At 42.6% G+C, this 20,949-nt stretch overlaps 1 long non-coding RNA gene across 1 annotated transcript in view; it reads left to right on the forward strand.

The window, feature by feature from the left end:
- The first annotated feature begins 118 nt into the window (after positions 1–118).
- LOC116147202 (uncharacterized) overlaps positions 119–20,949 on the forward strand; it is a 187,105-nt gene continuing 166,274 nt past the window's right edge. Inside the window, exons 1-3 of the long non-coding RNA XR_010377684.1 lie at positions 119–209; positions 1,905–1,994; positions 10,348–10,418. This is a non-coding gene — a long non-coding RNA (uncharacterized LOC116147202). The remainder of the gene's footprint in view (positions 210–1,904; positions 1,995–10,347; positions 10,419–20,949) is intronic.

Below are 20,949 nucleotides of genomic sequence, written 5' to 3' on the forward strand. Positions count from 1 at the left end.
CCGCTCGCGCCCGCGCGCTGCGGGATTCAGGGGAAGCTTCCTCGCCGGCGAGGGGCTGGGAGGAGGGGGCTTGCGCGGCGGACTCTCGCGAGACCTCGCAGCGTAGTCGCTTGCCGCCGAGACACTTTAGGAATGAGGAGGGGCGCGGAGGAGCTTCCCCGGGGCGGAGGGACACAGCGCAGGCACTTTGCGGGACACGAAGGCACAGTGTGAGAAAGGGGAGTGGGCGTCCTCAATCAGCGGGGCAGTCTGGAAAGCGGGGAGACGTCTCTGAGGTGGTGGGGCACGACTGAGGAGGGGGCGTACAGTCCTTTCTGCCGCGCGGTGGGGACTCGTTTGCCTGGCGGAGGGACCAGGCGGAAGGTTCTGCTTCTCAGCGAAGTTTGGATCGCGTGCTGGCGGGTCTTCCGCAGGCGGTGACCCTCGGCGGGACGGCGGCCCCCGCGGAGAGGCTTCGCGCAGCACTGGCAGGTCCCTTGCGGGAGCACTGGTGAATGCCCCTGTTCCCCGAGGGGCAGCGCGAGGGCCCTCCTCTTTTCCTTGGGGTTTACTATCCGGGGCACCGGGAAATCGGTGTGGCTGAAAGTGTTCGGAGGGGGTGTCATCCCTGATTCACCTCCGACCAGACCCCAGCTTCCTCCCTCCTGGCGGTGCGGGAGAAGCTGTCCAAGTTCCCCAACTTCTGTGAAACTCCAGAGCTGTGCCCGCCCACCCGTCCCTCCCTCCTTACATCCCGTTTTTGATTAGGTGCCAGGCAGTTTTACGTATTTGGCGTATCAGTGGGCAAAACGGAAATCCTTATTCTAGGAGGAGGGGGGTGTTGATAGCCTATTAGAAAATAAAGTTTAGGGACTTTTCTTTCTCAGAGAAAGTCTTAGTTAAAACCTGACTTGAAATTTCTAGTAGCCAAGAGTTATTAGATGAGACTCTATTGGACATGAAGTATATGCCACAGGTTGTCTTTACACAGCTGTCTATGAAGCACTTTATTTTATTTTGTCCTTTACAATATTTATTGAGCACCTGGGTTTTGTTTTTGCCAGACTTGATAAGTGGTGAGAAAAACAGCATTCTCTGCCACTGTTGAGTTTTTTAGTCTGGCAGGAGAGGGAGGTGTTAATCAAATAATCTACAAACTAATGTACAGTTGTAACTGGGGCGGGTACCTGCCAAGAAGAGGAACGTGGTGCTGAGAGTCTGTGTATATTAGAGGGAGTTGACCTAGTCAGGAGGCCTTGGACAGTTTCTTTGAAGAAGTGAAACTAGGAATGAGATCCAAAGGAGGAGTAAGCTGAACAGGCAAAGTCTAGTCCTCACAGATATCTTGTAAAGCAGATAAGATTACGTCCGTTTTAGAGTTAAGGATATTGACACCTCAGTGAGGTGACATAACTGCTCAAGGTTACTTAAGACTAAGTGGCAACCCATGATTCTGATTCAGCTAAGAATAGGGTCTTTCATATGCTCCTTGAGCCACTGGGCGATTTTAGGAGAGGTAAATGTCACCAGCAGCTCAGGGACATTAGGGAGCAGTGGTCACAAACTCAAAAGGCTGCTGGGCTCAGGCAGGTGACAAATGAGTGAAGTAGGCAGAGTATAAGACAATAGGGACTGGGGAGTGGTGGAAGCTGCAGTGAACTGGAGGCCATGCCTTGTGTCCTAAAGAAAAAAGCCAGGTGAAATGATCACACTTGTAAATAACTGGCAAATACATCTTTCTCCCCCGCTACAATGTTAGCTAGATGAAGCAGGACTTTTTTTTTAAACCCTTTTGTACCAGTGACTTACTCATGGTAGGCCCTCAGGCAGCCTCATTGGCTGTCCGAACCTCTGAACAATTACGTGTGCACAGTTCCACAGATTTTGAAGCACGTTTACATTCCCTTTCTTATTTTATCCACCAGGCTCTACGTTGGTTCCTTATTTGCTTCTGTCATGGCCTCTGCATGAAAAACCTCCAAAAGCCCTCCCTAACTACCCCAACAAATATGTAGGTACGTCTTCCTTTTGTACCTCTCCACCCTCTCCATATTTTAGCTCCTCTCCCTATGTTCTTGGCATCATATCTTGATTTCCTCTGCTTATCTTACCCATTTTATTTTTAAACAATGTTTTGTTGTTTTGGTTCTGACCTAGAACTTAAGGTGTTGACCTTGAGCCTACTGTCAACAACCAGGTACTCCTTCCTACACTCTGCCTCAGCCCCTGCAGCTCCAGGCTGTGCCCAGCTGCTTCTGGTCAGGAGGGATACATGAAGGGTTTCATTTCTTAGAAACCACTGTCTTGAGACATCTTGCTCCAAAAGAAAGTGAACATCCCTACACATCTGGACTTAATATTCCATCACATGCACTTGAGCAAGACAAAAATCTCAAGTCTGCATGGGACGGTTGTAGCACAGCCTCCTCAAAACTCCTCTTGGAGCAGAGAGTACTAGAGCTTGCTCTTTCTTATCTCTATTCAGAAATCATTGTTATTTTTATTTTTTTGTGGCCTGTCAGTAACACAAGCAGACATACATATATGTATATGTTTAATGGAAAATTTCAAACATACAAAAGAGTAGAGAGAACTGACTCTCATGTTCTCATGTTATGGCTTTAACAATTAGCAATTCAAGGCCTATCTTGTCTTCTCTATACCTCTCCTCACTCCCCTGATCCTGGATTGTTTTGAAGCAAATCTCAGACATGAAATATTTCATCTGTAGCTGTCGGAACATACTGCGAGAAGACAGGGATTCCCATCTTAAATGAAACTTCAGTATCATCATAATCCGTTCCCAGTAGCATCAGCAGTTCCTTAGTGTCATCTTTTTTAAACAGCCTATTTGTTTGAAAGGTGGTTTGCAAAGGAAAAAAGGTTATAGATGCTGGACAGTTAGAAAGAACAAGTATCCTTCATATTTTCTAGTTAGGTATTTACATTTACTTCAGCATGAAAACGTTGGCACTTTGGGAACAGAAGAGCAGATTGTTGAAAAAGTAGTGAATCAATATAGGTCAATAAATGAAGCAGCTCATGCTACTCAGAGACACCTTGGAGGAGTGGTTATTTTCTTCAGAACCCATCCTCTGAGTTGACCGAAACCCTGATAGCACGCTTTTCCCATGATCTCCAGAGGAGCAGTCACACCAGTGGACTGTTTCTCTCCTTGGTGGTGCATCTGCTATCACAGGTGCCATTTCACAAGCAGCCTTGGAGTGACCTTCCCTCTGTCCATGGTGCTGATCCACCAGCCTTTGGCCAGCAACCAGAGGAGCTACAACTTGCTTTTGGCCAATGGGATTTAATGTACCATAAAAGTGAACATTAAATAGTTCCAAGAGATGCTATCAGTGCTTATGCTCAGTTAAAAAAAATCCAAGCTGAAAGTGAAAAGTGAAAAACATTGAGTATATGTGTATTGGTGTGTCTATTTCAGACATAGTATAAATGTTTTCAAATGTGATTTCTTAACCAAACTATAACTAATTGAAATAAATGTCCATTTCACAAGTTAAAAATTTCCTCTCCCACTTGTTCGCAATGATGGTCAGATAGTTGGCAGAATAACCCAGCTGTTAAAATGTTTCAGTTCCTTGCACTCCATTGAGCAACACAATAATGAAAAATTCTCAATTATTTCTTGATATGCATATATAATAGTCAACAATTTTTTTGCTGCATCTCTATGAAGCATCATGCCAGGCACTAGTGGAATAGACAGAGAAATTAGACTTAATCCTTTTACTCAAAATATGAACAGTAAAGTGGGGAAAAAGAGTCATCGAATTGTCACATATTGGAATAAGTGTTGTGGGAGGGGGTGCATGAAGGCCTGTGACAGTACAGAGCATAGCCTCTCTGCCACCAGGAAAAGCTTCATAGCTTCCTGTTTAGCAGGAAAGGCTAGAAGACCATTCCAAGGAGAAGTAACATCATGAGCACGAGTGGTATTTTCGTGTAATGGTATGAAGTTGAGTGTGCTGTGAACTTAGTGTTGGGCAAGGACGTGGTGGAAGATGAAGCTGTGCACACAAGCTGGAGGGAATTTGGACTTTATAATGAAGGCAATGGGAAGTGTGTCCATTTCTTTAGGAAGGTGAGGGCACCTCAGTGCCTTTGGGAGGAAGGTCTCTCCCATATAGACCCCTGGGCTAGAGCCGCTATGGAAATAGTATGCTGAGAGAGGACTCAGCATACAGGGACTTGAGTAAAATGATTTCTAGGGTCTGTCAATTTTTCTGTTCATCCACTCATCCATTAAACACATATATAGAAACTAATTATGTTTCAGGTAAAGTATTGAATGCTAAAGACACCATGGTAAAGGACATAGATGATTCCTGCCCTTAAGGAGCTTACATTCTAGATGTTAGGTTCTAGATAGAGATTGGAGAAGGAGAAAAATAATATACAAGGAAACATATAAGCAACCAGGATAATTATGAGGTTGTTATAAATACTAAGAAGAAAATAAATAGGATGATGGGACAGACTAAGTAGGCAGGGGTTACTTTAGAAGGTCTGATCAGGGAAAGGCTTCTCTAAGGTTTGAGTAGGTCTAAGAGAGTAGACACTTCCCTGCCCAAACTGTGTGATCTGATAACGGGCTAGTGGGTCATCTCGCAAATGATGTACTATCTACACCAGTTCTCTGTGGTTGCTGAGAAGATAAGACATATCTGTGGAGCTGTTGGCTAGTCTACTAGTTTGCCCTAAGTACAGTCTACCTGAAAATGAGGTCCAGACAGAGAAAGCAGGGCCAAAAAGTGGAGAGCATGTCATGGAGTTCTTTTTTTTTTTTTTTTTTAAATTGACGTACTGTCAGTTACAATATGTCAGTTTCTGGTGTGCAGCACAATGTCCCAGTCATACATATACATACATCTATTTGTTTTCATATTTTTTTCATTAAAGGTTATTATAAGATATTGAACGTAATTCCCTGTGCTACACAGAAGAAACTTTTTAAAATCTATTTTTATGTATAGTGGCTAATATTTGTAAATCTCAAACTCCCAAATTTATCCCTTTCCAACCCCTTTCCCTGGTAACCATAGATTGTTTACTATGTCTGCGAATCTGTTTCTGTTTTGTAGATGAGTTGATAGAGTCCTTTTTTTCTTTTTTTTTGGATTCCACATATGAGTGATATATGATATTTTTCTTTCTCTTTCTGGTTTACTTCACTTAGAAAGACTCATGAAGTTCTAAAGTCCTAGACCTGAAGCCAGAGGACCTGATCTTTTTTCTGTTTTGAGCCAGTACATTTCTTGTTTTGCTGAAGTCACTTTGAATTAAATTTCTGTCACTTACAACCCATACAGTTCTGACTAGTATATGAAATAAGTATTTTACACGTCACCTCAGGTGACTTAGGAATTATCATCTCACACTGCAAACTGACTATACTTCAGTTAAAAAAAAGAAATTATCGTCTCCATTTTACAGATGAGGAATTAAAGGGTTGAAGGTCCAGGTAATTTGCATGGATCTCCCAGATAATCACTGAAAGAGCTGGGATTTGGCACAGGTTGATCCTGAATCTAAAGAGAATGGACTTTCCTCCAAATCTTTGAAAGTGTTGTCAGGTTTGGTGTCTCCAAGAAACAGAGGCACCTATGATTCAAAGTCTCCTTTGGAGAGGCTACCTTCCTTGTGCTCAGTTGTAGAATTCAGTCAGTGAATTGTCGGCTGACTCGGGTTGTTGTTTCTACAGTCTATGAACTTGCAGTTTATAGTATTTTGTAATTTTGTTTTCCTTGCTGTTTTGCTGCAGCTTTGTGAGCAAACATTGCCTGTGATTTATATCTGCCACGGTAATGAAACGCACGCGTGCGTGCGCACACACACACACACAAACACAGTCTCTTCTTCAGAACAGTCCACAGCTCTCTGATTAATCACATATGTAAAGTGCAATGTTTACAGGAAATCAGCAGGTGGCAATTAGCATCTTGGAAATTATCTGGGAAACACAACTGGAGCTGCCACTTCAGGATGGAAACGTAGCAATAACCAGCAAAGTGACAAACCCCCTTGGAGCTGGGAATGAGTCGGCCAGGGAACGGGGGCTGCTAGGCACACAGCAGCTGGTGGAGCAGCCCGGTGTGGATCACAGATTGCATGCCAGCCCCTTCCTTTTCATCCTGACATTCAACAAGCAGTCTCTAGGTAGAGACATAAAATAGTTGCCTGACCGGCAGATTGTCTTAGAGCAACTTTTAAAAAACATTCAAAAACGAACAAGCAAACAAAAACCCCTCTGACCTCAGTCTAGGTACAGGCAGACACTGGCACTACTGTACTAGTTAGCAAAATACTGGACTGTTTCCACACCAGTTAGTGAACAGCTGCTGTCTTGAGCTTGCTTGGTGGCATCCCACCTGCTTTCCCTGGGGAGCCCCCACCCCTTCAGGATCCAGTGATCAAAAGGGGAAAGCCTGACTCCTGCTCCCATGCCGAGTCCAGGGTCTGTTCTGATTGGTCAGGGCCTGTGCTGTTAACCATTTGAAGCATCTCCCCCTGGGAGTTTCAGGGACCACTGCAGGAGACGGATACAGAGGAAGGGTTACTGGAAAGAGTAAGAAGAAGAAATAGTGCATGGTCCCTTTATTCTTGAGATGATCTTCATCAGTAGTTGAAGAAATTCAGTATGTATGTTTTTGCCCATGTCTGTGTCATCTCTTTCTCTGTCTCTATCTCCGTCTCTGTCAGTGTGTATGAAGTGGCAGTCTAGCTCTGAATCCCGGCCTCTGCCATACCATTTACAAGCGCTGTGACCTCACAATGAGAATCAATGTCAATCATTGGTTCTCAGCCCTGACTGCACACTAGAGTCACCTTTGGGAGCTCTGACTATAAAACACAAATCTTGGACCCTACCCACAGAGATCTGATTCTGTAGATTTAAGACAAGGTCCAATCATCAAATTTTTTTCAGAATCACTCCTCAGATGATTTGAAGGTGCTGTTGCCCCACTAACAAACTTTCTAAGCTTCAACTTCCTCATGTAATAAAAAATGCTTACCATTGCCCATTGTGTGGGGTTAAGTGAGATAATGTATGTAAGGTTTTCTTAGTACAGAGTGTGGGGCATAACCTTGTAAGTGTTAGTTCCATTAATAATTAATATTCAGTACTTTAAAAAGCAGTTTTTAGTACTTTGTTTTAATTACATAGGTAATAAGTAAATCATCTTGGTTATAAACAATTCACATAACATAGAAAGAGTAAAAAGTGATGAAAGGTTTCCTCACTCCTTGTGCACAGAGGTGGACAGTGTTACATTTCCATGTGTATCGTGCTAGAAGTTTACCTTTGCCTTTATTATAAAATGCGCATCTTTATAAGGACGTAATTCTTTAATATGTAAATAGAACCATTTACACTGTTCGGTGACCTCCTTTTTACTTAGCAATAAGTCTGTATACCTTGGAGATCTCTCCATGTCAGGATATAGAAATCTACCCTGTGATTTTAACAGTCGCATTTATCATATGAATAATGGTTTCACCATAACTTACTTAACCTTTCCCATATTAAAGGGCATTTTACAGAGTTTCTAGATTTTCACTCTTCCAAACAAATCTGCAATGAATAGGTCTGCTTATGCATCTTTGTGCATAGGGGTGAGTTTTCTTTAGATTATCCTACAATTGATATCACTGGGTCAAAGATTATTGCATAAAATGATGTTAAATTCTGCCGAATTGCTCTCCAAAAAGCTGTGCCGATTACATTCTTAACGATGAATGACAGTGCTGACTTTCCATCCCTTTCATTTCCTACATGTTTTTAAGGGAGTTATTTTTGCTTTAGGAACGTACAGCTCATAGTTGGGTAACAGGACAGAGAAACAAAGCGTCTCTGTCTTTTGCATTTCCCTGATGACTAGTGGCATTGAGCACCTTTTCCTGTGCTTGCTGGCACGTGAACTTTCTGTTTAAGTGGTTTTCCCTTAAAAAAAAAATGGGGCTTTGAGCCTTTTGCATGTCTGTTGATGGTCCATTTCAAATTCATGTGTGTGTATGGAGCGAGGCAAAGGTGGAGGTTCTTTTATTTTTATTATTTCTAATTGTTCCAGCATCATTTGTTAAAAATTCTTCTCTTTCTTCACTGCACTGACTTGGCACCTTTGTTGAAAGTAAGTGGATTGAGTAGGTGTGCGTCTTCCTGGACGCTATTCTCTGCCATTGATCTTTTTGCCCATCCTTCCTTTGAGTCTTTGTCTTTTAATTGGCGATTGTTGATGGACTTTGTTGACTCCCTTTTCTGTATCCTAATTTCTTTAATTAGGCCCAGTCTTTCTTGGCAGCAGCAAAGGATGAGAAAAACAAACAAAGGCAGATGGCTCTCTGACCCTAGTAAGCGGGTCCATGAAGCTGTCAGGCGAACGAGCCCTGCTTTTACGTGTGTGGGTCTCTCCTTCCACTAATCAGTGGTTGTCAGATAAACGAATTAGGTGACATAGATTTACCAACATTTTCTACCTAAATTATGACCATGTCACTGAAAGACAGAGTAGAACTGCAGTAGCCAAGAGTTTCCTGAGCTCGCAGCTTCTGCCCAGTTCCTTGAGTTTACAGCCCAAGCCCATCTCTCCCTCTTATCCTGTGCTGACTGCACAGAACCTCCCCACCCCTGCCCAGGCCTCCTGCCAGGGTGGGGCTGGCTGTTCTGCCTGTAATTGCTGCTTATTCTGTCCATTTCATGGGCATGTGCATTTTCTGATTATAACGTCATCGTCGACGAAAGGGACCCTCTGTTATTAGTTTCCTAGGGCTGCTGTAACAGCCTGCCACACAGTGTGGGGCTTGAACAACAAAGTTATTTTCTCACGCTCTGGAGGCTAGAGGTCTGAGATCAAGGTGTCAGCAGGGTTGGTTTCGTCTGAGGCCTCTCTCCTTGCGCATGGGTGGCCGTCTTCTCCCTGTGTCCTCACATGGTCTTCTTTCTTCCGGAAGGACACAAGTCACGTTGGATTACGGTCCACCTTGATGATTATCATCTTAATCATCTCGTAAAAGACCCTGGCTCCAAATACAGTCACATTCTGAGGTACTGGGGGTTAGGACTTGAACATACGGATTTGGAGGGCACACAGTTCAGCCCATAACACTGTCTGAGTGGTCAGACATGGCCTTGGCCTCGTTCAGTCACAGCTGGACCCCTGGCTGCACCTGGCTGGGTTCAGCTGTGGTATTGGCTCATCTCATTCCTGGGACCCTAAGAATGTACAACCCTCTGTTCTCTCTTCTTCTCAAGTCTTTTTCTCCTAAGGGCCTCCCTGAATTTACAATTTGAATTATTGCTGTTAACATGACATATATAATGGATCCAAACCTTTTGTAAATTTATTTCTGAAATGAATATGTTTCTCTCCTTTAATACAGTTGATTTACCTTCTGATCCATTTGCCTTTTAAGAGTTTTGTGTCTTTTTCCCCCCATCATATTGTATGTTTTCTGTTTACAGTCCTTCCTTGTTCTTTGTCCCCCTCCCCTACTTGCCTGCATATCATTGCATTGATTGAGTTTCTTTGGTTCATTTTTTTCCATATTGGGTTTTGGAAGTTATAGATCCTATTCTGTTCTTGAGTGGTTGCCCTAATATTTTAACACATTAAAAAATCATTATTAAATTAGAGTGCAAATATGGGGGGGGGGAAGCTAAGCAGTACAGAAAGGCATAACATGAAAGGCAAGAATTTTTCCAGACTTCCCACCCCTCATTCCACTCCTCAGGATAACCTACTTTTTAAGCATTTCTCTTTTTAATTATTCTGCTTGTTACTTTCATAACAAATGATATTTTTATACTTTTACTTTTTAAATTTATCATATACAGACAGCATTTACTGAAGCTCTATTTTGAAAGTTAAGAATGAGGGCCGGGAAAGGTTATACCTCAGTGGTAGAGCGCATGCCTAGCATGCGTGAGGCCCTGGGTTCAATCCCCAGCACCTCCATTAAAAATAAGTAAGTAAATAAACAAATAAGCCTAACCACCCTCCTCCCCACAAAAAAGAAAGTTAAGGAATGGTCTTACTTAAAACTCCCACCTCCAAATTTAACTAGCTACTTTATTATTTGTAGTTCTAACAATTATTCCTATAAGGTAAGTAAGATCTATAAACTTTAATTTCTTGTTGCATTTAGACAATATCTTTTGATACTATCAAAGATGTAGAAATATCCTACGTTTTTCACTTTCCTCTGCCTCCCAACTTCCGTGCATTGCAAGGTTCATAACATTTACATTTTGCTAATAGGTTTGGTACAGAAATTGAAAATGAATAAACACTACTTATTATGATGATACTGTATATATCATGATAATATAAACTCCTTTCATTGCAGAGCGAAGTTGTATGATTGGACTCCTAGAAAGGAAAATACGATCTTAGGTCGCTAAAGCTGTGTGCTTGAAGGTAAGTGCGCCAGGGTATCAGAATGAAGGGGATTCTCTTTTCTTAGACTCTGTCAGTTGCTCAAAATCACTTAACACTTAGGATGGCTTATGTTTGGGTATTTGGACCCTCACTTTCTTATGCAGCTTTTTTTTTTTTTTTTTTTTGGTTCTGGAACTTCTAATTGCCGTTCCTTTTTTTTTTTTTTCTTTTCTCCATAACCTAAGAAGCATGTCTTCATGATTTCCTTAAGTGTAACCATATTTCTAACTGCTGAGTGGAGTCTTCTTTCCAAAACGTCTCACCCGGAGCCCTCCGGCGTCCAGCTTAGATATAAACTAGTTGCTTCCTGGACCTGCTACACGAATGTCCAGGGGTTTCCCTCTCGTTTATTCCTAGGTTGGCTCCATTGTATTTTGGATTCTGTGTTTTCCTCTTTTTCTGATTTTCTTTTTTAGGAATGAAGGTGTTTTTTTTTTTTTCCGAAGAATGAAAGGTCAATTTTTTGAATCCTTGAATGTCTGAAAAGTGACTTTATTTTATTGCACTTTATGCATAGTCTGGTTGTTCATAGACTTATATTTCCTTGCTGTGGGGAAAGTTTTTCCTGTTTTATTTCTTTTGTTGTTTTATCCCCTTCATTCTTTGTGTTCCTTTTTCCCAGAACTACTGATAGGCAAGTTGTGGAAATTCTGTGTCTATTCTCTACTTCTCTGAAACTTTGTTTACCTAAGGATTTTAATCTTTTTGTCCTTTTATGATTCATTCTGGGAGTCGCTTAGCTTGATGGTTCAGATCATGAATTCAGACATCAGCTCCATGATGCAATGCTGTCCATATATGACCTTAAATCATAGTGAACGTGGTTTGTTAGTTTCCAAGTAATCATTTTTCCTAACAGGATTTTTTAATGTATGTGATTTCTCATTGAATATTTCTGAAACTATTAATTATACAATTTTAACATTTTCTTTTGCTTCCTCAACTGCCTGTAATTCTTGAAGGGTTAGTTTTCTCTTTCATGAGCTTGGGGCTTTTCTTTTATGGTACTGGTTTTCTTTGTAGGTTGGACTAGAGATAGAAGTCTAGATTCTACATAACTTCCCCTCAAAACTTTATAGACGTTGCTTCTTCATCTTTTGATATTCAGTGTTGTTAAGAAGTCGGATGATATTATGATTATTTTTTTCTTATGTGGGTGTCTGGTTTTACATTTTTTAAAAAATTTCTTGGAGATCCTAGGTTATTCTTTTTGTCAATTGAAAGGTAAGCACACCTTCAGGAATCAGAAAAATATTTGGAAAATAACATCAAAAAGTAGGTACCAAGTTGACTAAATGGAAAACTAACACACAAGGAAACAGAGAAATAGGAAACGTGGGAAAGCAAGACTTTAAAATAAATATAGGACGAGGGTAGTAGCTCAGTGGTAGAACGTGTGCTTAGCATGCATGAGGTCCTGGGTTCAATCCCCACTACCTCCTCTAAAAATAAAATAAAATAAATACAACTCGAGTTTTAAGAGTTATTAGATGAGAAATAACATTCACAAAACATTTTACAGACTGATATGAAAAAGAACCATTAAAGATCTTGAAATGAGCACGCTGATATAAAAACTCAAGATAGATAAAATCATTGAAAAGACACCATTGAAAATAAAACCTCGGATGGTGTCCCAGCATGTGGAGTGAAAGGACAACAGAAAGGAAAGGAAAGAAATTATGAGAGAGAAGGTAAGAAATACGGAGGATGAATCTAGAAGCCCCTGCAAGGCAATTTCATCAGTGTTTTCAAATTTGTGAGGGAAAGCCATTTTGAGCTTAGACGTTTACATTCGGCGAAACCAGCATTCAGATGTGAGGTTCTCTTCCTGCTGGAACAGGAGCAAGAGATTCTCATCTGTGAGCTTGGGCTTCTTGCTGACTTGTTGGAAAGATCTGTTTTTATATCTGTGGTATCCTTCAGTGCCTATTTTGGGCTCTGCTTTTCTCTCCTTTCTTTCTCTCTTTTTAAAATTTTTTGTATTTTAGAAACAACCCCTCAAGGTGTTTTTTTTTAAATTAACAATTCTGAAACTCTTGTGTGTATCCTAATAAGGAAATATATTGTGGACAATGAGAGACAGGTTTCTCACTGCCAGAGAAAGGGGAAAATGTAGGACAAGGAAAAGCGAGAATAAATCCAGGGGTGTTGGATCGGAACTGGAAGTATCAGTGTGAATTCATGCCTTTAAGTATAGGTAAAAAATACAGAAATAAGTTCATGTATGTATGTGTCTGCCTGTCTATCTGTATCTGTCTATGTCTGAGATGGCCTAGAAGCAATGACGTCCCAGGAACAATGAGCATACTTACTGCCTATATCTTGGTGTCTATTCCCACTGGGCTGAAGAGGGGAACATAATCTCAGTCAATTCAAGCTTTACTCGGTCATTTCAGATTAGTCTCTGTCAGTTACTTGTTTTCTCCATCCCTACTTGTGTCTGTGTTCTGGGGGAAGTGGCACTCACCCAGTTCCACAGTGTTGGTGGTCCAGACTCACTCTCGTCCATCTCGTCTGGCATCCACCAGGATGGCCCTGCTTATCAGTTCCCAGGTTTACTTTGTATTGGTCTTGGCTGAATTGCCAGGGCTCCTCGGGTCCAGCAGCCGTCCCTCAGCTACCTGTGGAGACTTCCCGGGTGGAGTAGAGTCAGGGGAGAGTGGGAAACTTCAGGTGGTCTCCTGAACCCATGGCAGTTGAAAGTCTCTGGCCTCCTTGGTTCGGGTTGACCAGATGCCATTTCTGTTCTACTGTTGCTGCATGAGGTTGGTGATGATGGGGTTGGGAGTGTGTGGCCACAGGTCTCTTCTACTTACTTTTGGTTTTTCAGTTTGATCTGAGAGTTCTGTCTCCCATCTCCCTTCCCCTCAAGACTCAGCCAAGGCAGGTGGGGCATGAGCAAGCCCCTTCCTCCAGACAAGGATTAGCAATGACCTCTTGCTTCCTCTCAGACTCTCCCCGCTTCTCCCTCAGTCCCAGGGAGCTTTATCTCCTCAGAGGGCAGGAAAACATGACCTCTCACCCTCCAACTTTGTGGTCTGTGACCTAAACCTGATGCCTAGTTCTTCAGGGCCTTGGTGACTGATACCGCAAGCCCAGGTTTTGGAAAAACAGGAACTTTTCCTCCCAAGTGATTTCCTCTGCTGTCAGTTTCAAAAGCCTATTTTTAAAACTAAGAAAGTGAGCATCCAGGCTTTTCTTTCTCTTTGTATCTCTGCAGCTCTACCCCGAGGACATGGGTATAGGAGGCTTTGGCTACTTCCTAGATGGGGAAGATGCAGGGGAGCAGGAGACGCTAAGGAAAGAAGTACAGATCAAAATTAGGGATAGAGTGACGTGGGCCCATGGTGAAGGGTCCCGGCCTTCCCCACCCACCAAGCCACCCTCCACCCTCCTGCCAAAAGCTGTAAACCCTTCATATCCAAAACCAGAATCACTGTGGGCCTGTGATGGGGATTCAGGGCAGGGCAGGAAGGGACCATGAGAAGGAGTCTTGGAGTGATGACGAGTCTTGGCTTTTTATGTTGAATTTGCTGCTTAACATTTGTGACTTTGAACCAGGCATCTCCCCTTTATTGCCCTCCAGGTGTGCTGGAGTAGGGGCTGGGAGATCTTGCCTCTTCCCCAGGTTTTGCCATGAAGTGGGTAATGAGACTGAGTGCAAGCCTCAATCCTCTCACCTGTGCAATGGGCTTGCCCTGCAGGGGTTTGTGGAGGATCAAATGAACAAGTCCTTTCAAAGTGTAATATATGGATGGAAAATGAATGTGTGACACTTTGGAAATGTCTCCTTCTCTAACCCTCTCCTTCAAGGGTTTCCTGAGACGGTTAAGCTTGACTGTCAAGGAATACGGGATGTTCTGATAACTGGTTATCTGCTTTCTCCTGGGACAGTGACTTAGCTTCTTCTGGCGATTCTTCTGGGCGCTCATCCAAAGGTGACCAGCAGAGGGCATCCTGTGCTCAACAATCACAGTCCTCTCCTGCAGGCTCCAGAAAGCTCTAAGAACGCAGTGACCAGGGATTATGATAAAATGCACGTAAAGTCCACTAACATGGAACCTGGGTGAGCAGCTCAGGACTGCTATTCGTTTTTGCTCTATATATTTCTTTAAAATTATTGTCTTGAAAGGGACATACCCATTTGGTTTAAAAAATAAGAACAGTATAAGAGTTTATAAAAAAAAAACCTGCATATAGTGGCCCAGAAGGCCCTACACAGCCTTGCCCCGCTTTCATCTCTCTGCTTTCAAACCCTACACTCCCCCCTTGGCTGCAGCTCGCCCTTGGAAGCCCATCTTTGCATTTGCTGCTCCCTCTCCCAGGAAGACTTGTCCCCTAGATTTCAGTGAGGCTCCCTCATCTTCATCAGACCTCTAATCACTTTACCTCCTCCTCGCAGAGGTCTTGTCCGGCTTTCCCATTTAATATTGCATCCCCTCTCCACTGAAGTGCTGCCTGCGACGTTGTGTTATACACTATTATTTTTTTTCTCCAGAGCGCTTATCATTTTTGTTCAATGTATCGGACATAGTAATTTAAAACATTTCTGCCTCTTACCCCTGGAACACAAGCTTTATGAAGCAGGAATATTTTTCATCTTTTTTTTCTCCCCATTTTTATATCATCAGTGTCTAGAGCTATCCCAGCGTGTAACAGTAGGGGTTTACCAGGTATCCATTGAGTGAAATTAGATTGTAGCTCTATTTGTGAAAGACACTGCCCCTTATGAGGATATGATGAAATGAGTTGGCATCTTTTATTAGCTCATCCTGGGATTGTGGGATTTGGGAGTCTGGTCTGGGATCCGCTCAGGGGCTCTTCTGGTCTAGGCCAGGCGTGGCCAATCTTGGCTGGGCTCGCTGATGCATCTGTCCATTGTCCACTCAGGTCCACCGAGGAACCTCAGTTTTCCTCCTCCGCGTGGTCTCTCGTCCTAGAGCAGGCTGGCTTGGGCTCATCTGCATAGCCGTCTCAGGCTTCCAAGGACAGCAGAGAGCAGCAGTTCCCAATGTACAAGTGCTGTTAAAACCTCTGCGTGGGTCACACTTGCTATCACCCCTTTGGCCTAAACAAGTCACATGACTAACCCAGATTCATGGGAGGAGGGGCTGCCAAGTTACACTGAAAAGGGGAAATGCACACAGGGCTGAGAAGAATTTCGGGCTGTTCTGCAGCCTACCACAATAAATATGAGTCACTTGCCCTTTAAAAAGATAATAAAATCCCACCTATATGCATGTTAAGGTGCCTATTTCCCCACCTCTGTTCTGGACAGTGTGTTACCACCATAAAAAAATTTGTTTTCATTAATCAGATAGGTGAAAAATACTGCCTTATTTGCTCGGAGAATTTAAGAGACATCCCTGGTAAGAGGCAGAGCCTGACCCCCAAATGCAGGCTCTCACCTGGCTTGTGGAGCCTGCTCACTGTGGGCAGGGTGACAAGCCCAGTCTCTGACTCTGGACGTGGCCCTGTGACTTGCTTTGACCCATGGGGTGTTAGCCAAATGGGAGGCAAGCAAAGGCTTAAAATAGGCTCAGAGCTTGCTGTCTCTTGCACTTTCAGTTCACCGTGAGGCATGCCCAGGCTAGTGTGCTGGGGAATGGGAGACGCTTGGAGCAGAGGCCAGTCTAGATCAGCTGACAGCCAGCTGGTACCCAACCCTGTGAGCAAGGCAGCCGAGATCAGCAGAGCCACCTCGCTGACCCTCAGCTTGACCCCCGGTGTGTGTCTTCACTGTCCCCGTCTCATTTGTCTCCCCAGACAACCTATGAACTTAGAGCAGAGAACCATGGGGCCCGACAACCCCAGGTTACAGAGGAGCCCACGGAGAGCCCAGGCCCCAGGGAGCGCCTGGAGCTTTGCCTGGAGCCGTGGGCTTGGGCCCTCTGCTGGGGTGTCTTCTACAGGGCGGGTTATCCTTTCCTGGTCTCTTGTTTCCCCAGCTCTGGAGCTCTGATGGTGCAGAGGCGGTTTGGCTGGGTTAGAAAAAATCCTCATAATTGTCAACAAGCTGGCCAGAGCTAGACCCTGACATCTGATGGAAAGGGTCATGAGTGGCAGTGACGGAGGCCAGCTGCTGCTGCCCAGAGCCTGCCTTGAATGACGGATGGGAGGCCTGGCAGCCTAGGGAGGATGGAGGTGGTTATGTTTCCACAGGCCGGGCATTTTCTCCCAGGGGCTAGTGGATACAGGGTCAGAACAAATCACTTTGTATTTTTCTCTGTTTTATTTTTTTCTTCTGATGAGAAACAGCTCTTACTCTCAGGGCATGATAGACCAAGGAAACTGCATCAGAACTACGGGTTTCTTTGAAAAAATTTTCCCCTTGAATTATAATCTGATGGGACACTGACCTCTCTGATAATCTGATGAAAACTATGGACCCATTCCCTAGGAATAATACTCAGAAATACAGAATTTTGCTTCTAATGTCAGGGGACTTAAAGTTTCTCTGAAACCCACTCATGGAACTTAGATTAGGGGATTCTAGAAGAGAGAGAGATTGAGGGGGAGCGAGATAAGTAGAGAGAGAGAGAAGAGGAGGAGACTGGAAGAGAAAGGAGGAAGACAGCAGTAAGGATGGCGTTAAGGAAAAATGGGGAGAGTTCGGAAATAGATAATGTCAAAGAGTTTTAACCACAGATTGCTCTGGTCCCAAAAATATCCCCTCTTCACTCTGCATTAGTCCCAGAACCTGTACTCCTAGAAATCACTTCTTTTAGTCAATACTATACTCGATGGATCATTGTGCCAAGTTGCCTTTTTCAGTCAAGTCAGTGTATTTGAAACCCATTATGCTGATATACATTGACCTAGTTTATTCATTTTACTGTATATATTCTGTACAATAAATATGCCATCTTTTATTTATCCCTTAGTGTATTGAATGTGAAATCTTTCTGGGTTTTGTTTTTGAGTTCTTTTAATTTAGCCATACCTCAAAATTTGGTAAAAAAAAAAAAAAAAAAAAAAAAAAAAAGACTAGCCTAGTAGAAGAAAAGTCTGAACTTGGATTTAGGGTATTCATTTTGAGCCCTGACTCTGATAGTTCCTGGCTGTGTGAATCTGGGCAAGTTTTTAACCTCTCTAAACCTCCGCCTCACTTGTAGAACGGGGATAACCATCTCTACTTCACAAAGCCAAGGTGAGTCTTAAGTATGTGATATCTGTGGGTGATCAGTAGTTGAGCTGAAGGTCCCAGCGTGAAGTTGTCTCTATGTTCAGATGCATTCACGTGTAGCTGTGAACCTGCCTAAGACACAGCCTCTGTACAGGAATTCGGGTACCACTGTGGGACACGGCCCTCCCATAGGACAATCCCACTGTCTTCCAGGTGGTCCTAGAACTGACTTGTGGCTCTGGAGGCCCGTACACTGCTCTCAGGACAGGTCTCATCTTCTCTACACTTCCAGAGGAATCTTACAAGGCCATTGTTAACCTCCACATCAGAACAAGGGTTCAGGAATGTCCAACTCATCTCTTTACCTTCCCCTAGTGCCCATTCGGGAAACCAAAATCATTTGAAATTAATCATAACAACAACCGACAACAATAAATTAGTAGCTAACCTTTTTGAATGCTGAGTAAATATATATAAAGCACTTAGAACTTTGTCTGGCAAGTAGAAAGCATTATGTGTTCACTTCAATTATTATTATTATTATTACTATATGATGGTGGTGATGATGATGTGCTGGGCCTTGAGATAAACGTAGTGAGCATTAATCTGTTTAATCCTCATGATCACAGGAGTTTTGCTTGCTTCTCATAATTGTAAGAAGTAGGGGTGGTCCTCCCTCCCCAGCATTTCTCTAAGGGTCAGCTTTGTTGGAAATACCCTTTCTCTGTGGCACAGGTAGGACTGTCATACCAGGAGGAGAATAATCTCCCCCTGGATGATGATAATACCTCATCTGGTATTTGTTAATTAATTAGTAATTTATGAAGTGCTTTTGTGTGTATCGTTCAGTGAATTCTCATAACATCCCTGTGTAGTAGTATTTTATCTCCTTTTTGGGATAGTCCCTGCTCAGCTTCCATGAGCCGCATCTCCTGCGTGACTTCCTACATCACTGGCCACTTTTTGGTCTTCTTTTGCTGGTTCCCTCTCCTTTCCACAGTCTCTAAACATAAGTTTTCCTTAGAAGGTCTGATGCCTGGGCTCCACCTCCACAGCGTCTGATTGATTTATTTGGTGGTAGCGTCTGGGCAGTCCCACACTTAAAAAGCCCTTTAGGTAATTTATTGAGCAGCCAGGGTGAAGAACCACCGATTTATATGCTGAAGATGTCCCCTTTCAGCCTCTACCCCGGACCTCTCTTTTTGGCACCAGAGAGTCTCGCTGGCATTTTTCAGTTGGTTGTCCCTTCAGTCTTAATATGTTCAACGCTTGATTTCTCAACTCCTCCTGTCTGTATGCTCATTTATCCCATGATCTTCATCATCTTAGCAAATAGCATCATGGTTCTTCCAGCTGCTCAAGCTAAAAGACCTGGGAGTTGTCTTTGATCCCTCCCTTTCCCTTGTCCTATTTTTTTTTTTTTCAATCCATCAGTAGGTGCTCTTGACTCTGCCTCCAAAATTCATCCATACCTTCTTGTTTTCTTGCCACTGCCTTAGCTAAAGTCACCACCATTATCTCCTTCCTGGATTATTTACTGCAGTGGTCTCCCATCCACTTCTCTTGCTTTCATCCTGCTCCTCTCCAAAGCATTCCCTACAGAGTGGCCAGAGGGATCATTCAGTCTGAATTGGAATCAGATCATTTCATCCCCTATCAGTTGTTTCCTAAGGATAAAACGCATTATAATGCCTTTTCAAGGTCTTGTAGGATTTGGCCCCTTCTTCTCTCTCCAAACTCCCTTCAGTCCATTTTTCCATCTTACTCATTTTGCTCCAGCTACACTGGACTTCTTCTGTTCTTGGAACACTTTCAAACTCATTCCTCCACATCAGAGCTCTTGCTGTTTCTTTTACTTTGGTCATTCTTGCTTCAGTCTTTATGGACTCCTTACATTTCTGTCTCCGTATGGCAAGTATCACCTTGTCAGAGAGGCATTCTCTCATTGCTCTTATATAAAATCAGTCTCCCATATGCTTTATCATAGAACCATTGTGTCTTTATTTTACTCTATTTTGTTGTTCGATGACTGTTTGATTTCTCCTTCAGCTGATTAGATTATAAGCTCTTTGAGGGTTTAGCAAAGTGGACAACACAAAAGACCAAATAGGAATTATTTTAAACGTGTGTATCAATTAGGGGAGAATTGACGTCATTTACTATGTGGAGTTTTCTAATTCATGAACATGGTACGTCTCTATATTTAGATCTTTGATCTCATAATTTTTAGCATATAATTCTTATACATATTTTGTTATACCTAACTATTTCATCTTTTTGAGCAGTTGTAAATAGTGCTACATTTTTAATTTTGGTTTCCATGTGTTTATTGTTAGTATATAGACATATAATAGATTTTTGTATGTTTATCTTATATCCTGTGACCTTGTCGAACTCATTTATTCTAGTTGTATTTTGTAGATTCCTTGGATTTTCTATGTAGAATATCATGTCATCTGCAAATATGGACCACTTTATTTCTTCCTTTTTTGATCAGTGTGCCTTGCCTTGCCTTTCATTTCCTTTCTTTTCTTTTTCTTTTCTTACCTTATTGCACTGGCTAGAACTTTCAGCACTACATTAAATAGCAGTGGTGAGAATGGATGTCTTAGTCTTGTTCATGACTATCTCATTTTTTTTTATTGATGTATGGTTGATTTACAATGTTGTGTTTATGGTGTACAGCATACTGATTCAGTTATACACACACACATATATTTTCTTTTTCATATTCTTTTTCATTTTAGGTTAATACAAGATATTGAATGTAGTCCCCTGTGCTAAACATTCAGACTTTGTTGTTTATAACTATATGGTCTTTTTAAGCACAAATTTGCATGATGCTGTGGAGAGATGGAGTGTGGGTGTTAAAGATAAGCTAACCCATAGTCAAACAGATCCTGTAACATACTATCTCTGTGATCTTAGAAATATGGCTTTGTGCCTCCCCACGTCTCCTCATCTCCAAAGTGGAGATGATAATATCTACACGTTGGCTTTGTTGGAGAACAGGCAGAGTGCAGAGACTACAAGATGGGTTTCCTGGGCTCCACCACTGTCATCTGTGTGACCTCAGGCAAGGTTTTCATCTTCTGTGCCTCAATTTCCTCTTCTGTTAAATGGGCAAAATAAGATTAACCACTTCATCAAGTTGTTGCAGAGATTGAACGAGTTGGTAAAGGTAGTAAATTGCATATTACCTGGCAGTAAGCGCTAGAGAAGTGTTGTTTTTGTGAGGTTTATGTGAAATAATGTGTGTGTATAATACTTAGCACAGGGCAGGTGCTCAGTAAAGCTTTTCCTGACACTAAGTCCCATGCAAACTAAAAATAATTGGATAGCACAAAGGGATACAGAGAAGCCAGCCATCTCCTGTCCAAC

Source organism: Camelus dromedarius, chromosome 24 (genome assembly GCF_036321535.1).
Source record: "Camelus dromedarius isolate mCamDro1 chromosome 24, mCamDro1.pat, whole genome shotgun sequence".
NCBI classification, from domain to species: Eukaryota; Metazoa; Chordata; class Mammalia; order Artiodactyla; family Camelidae; genus Camelus; species Camelus dromedarius.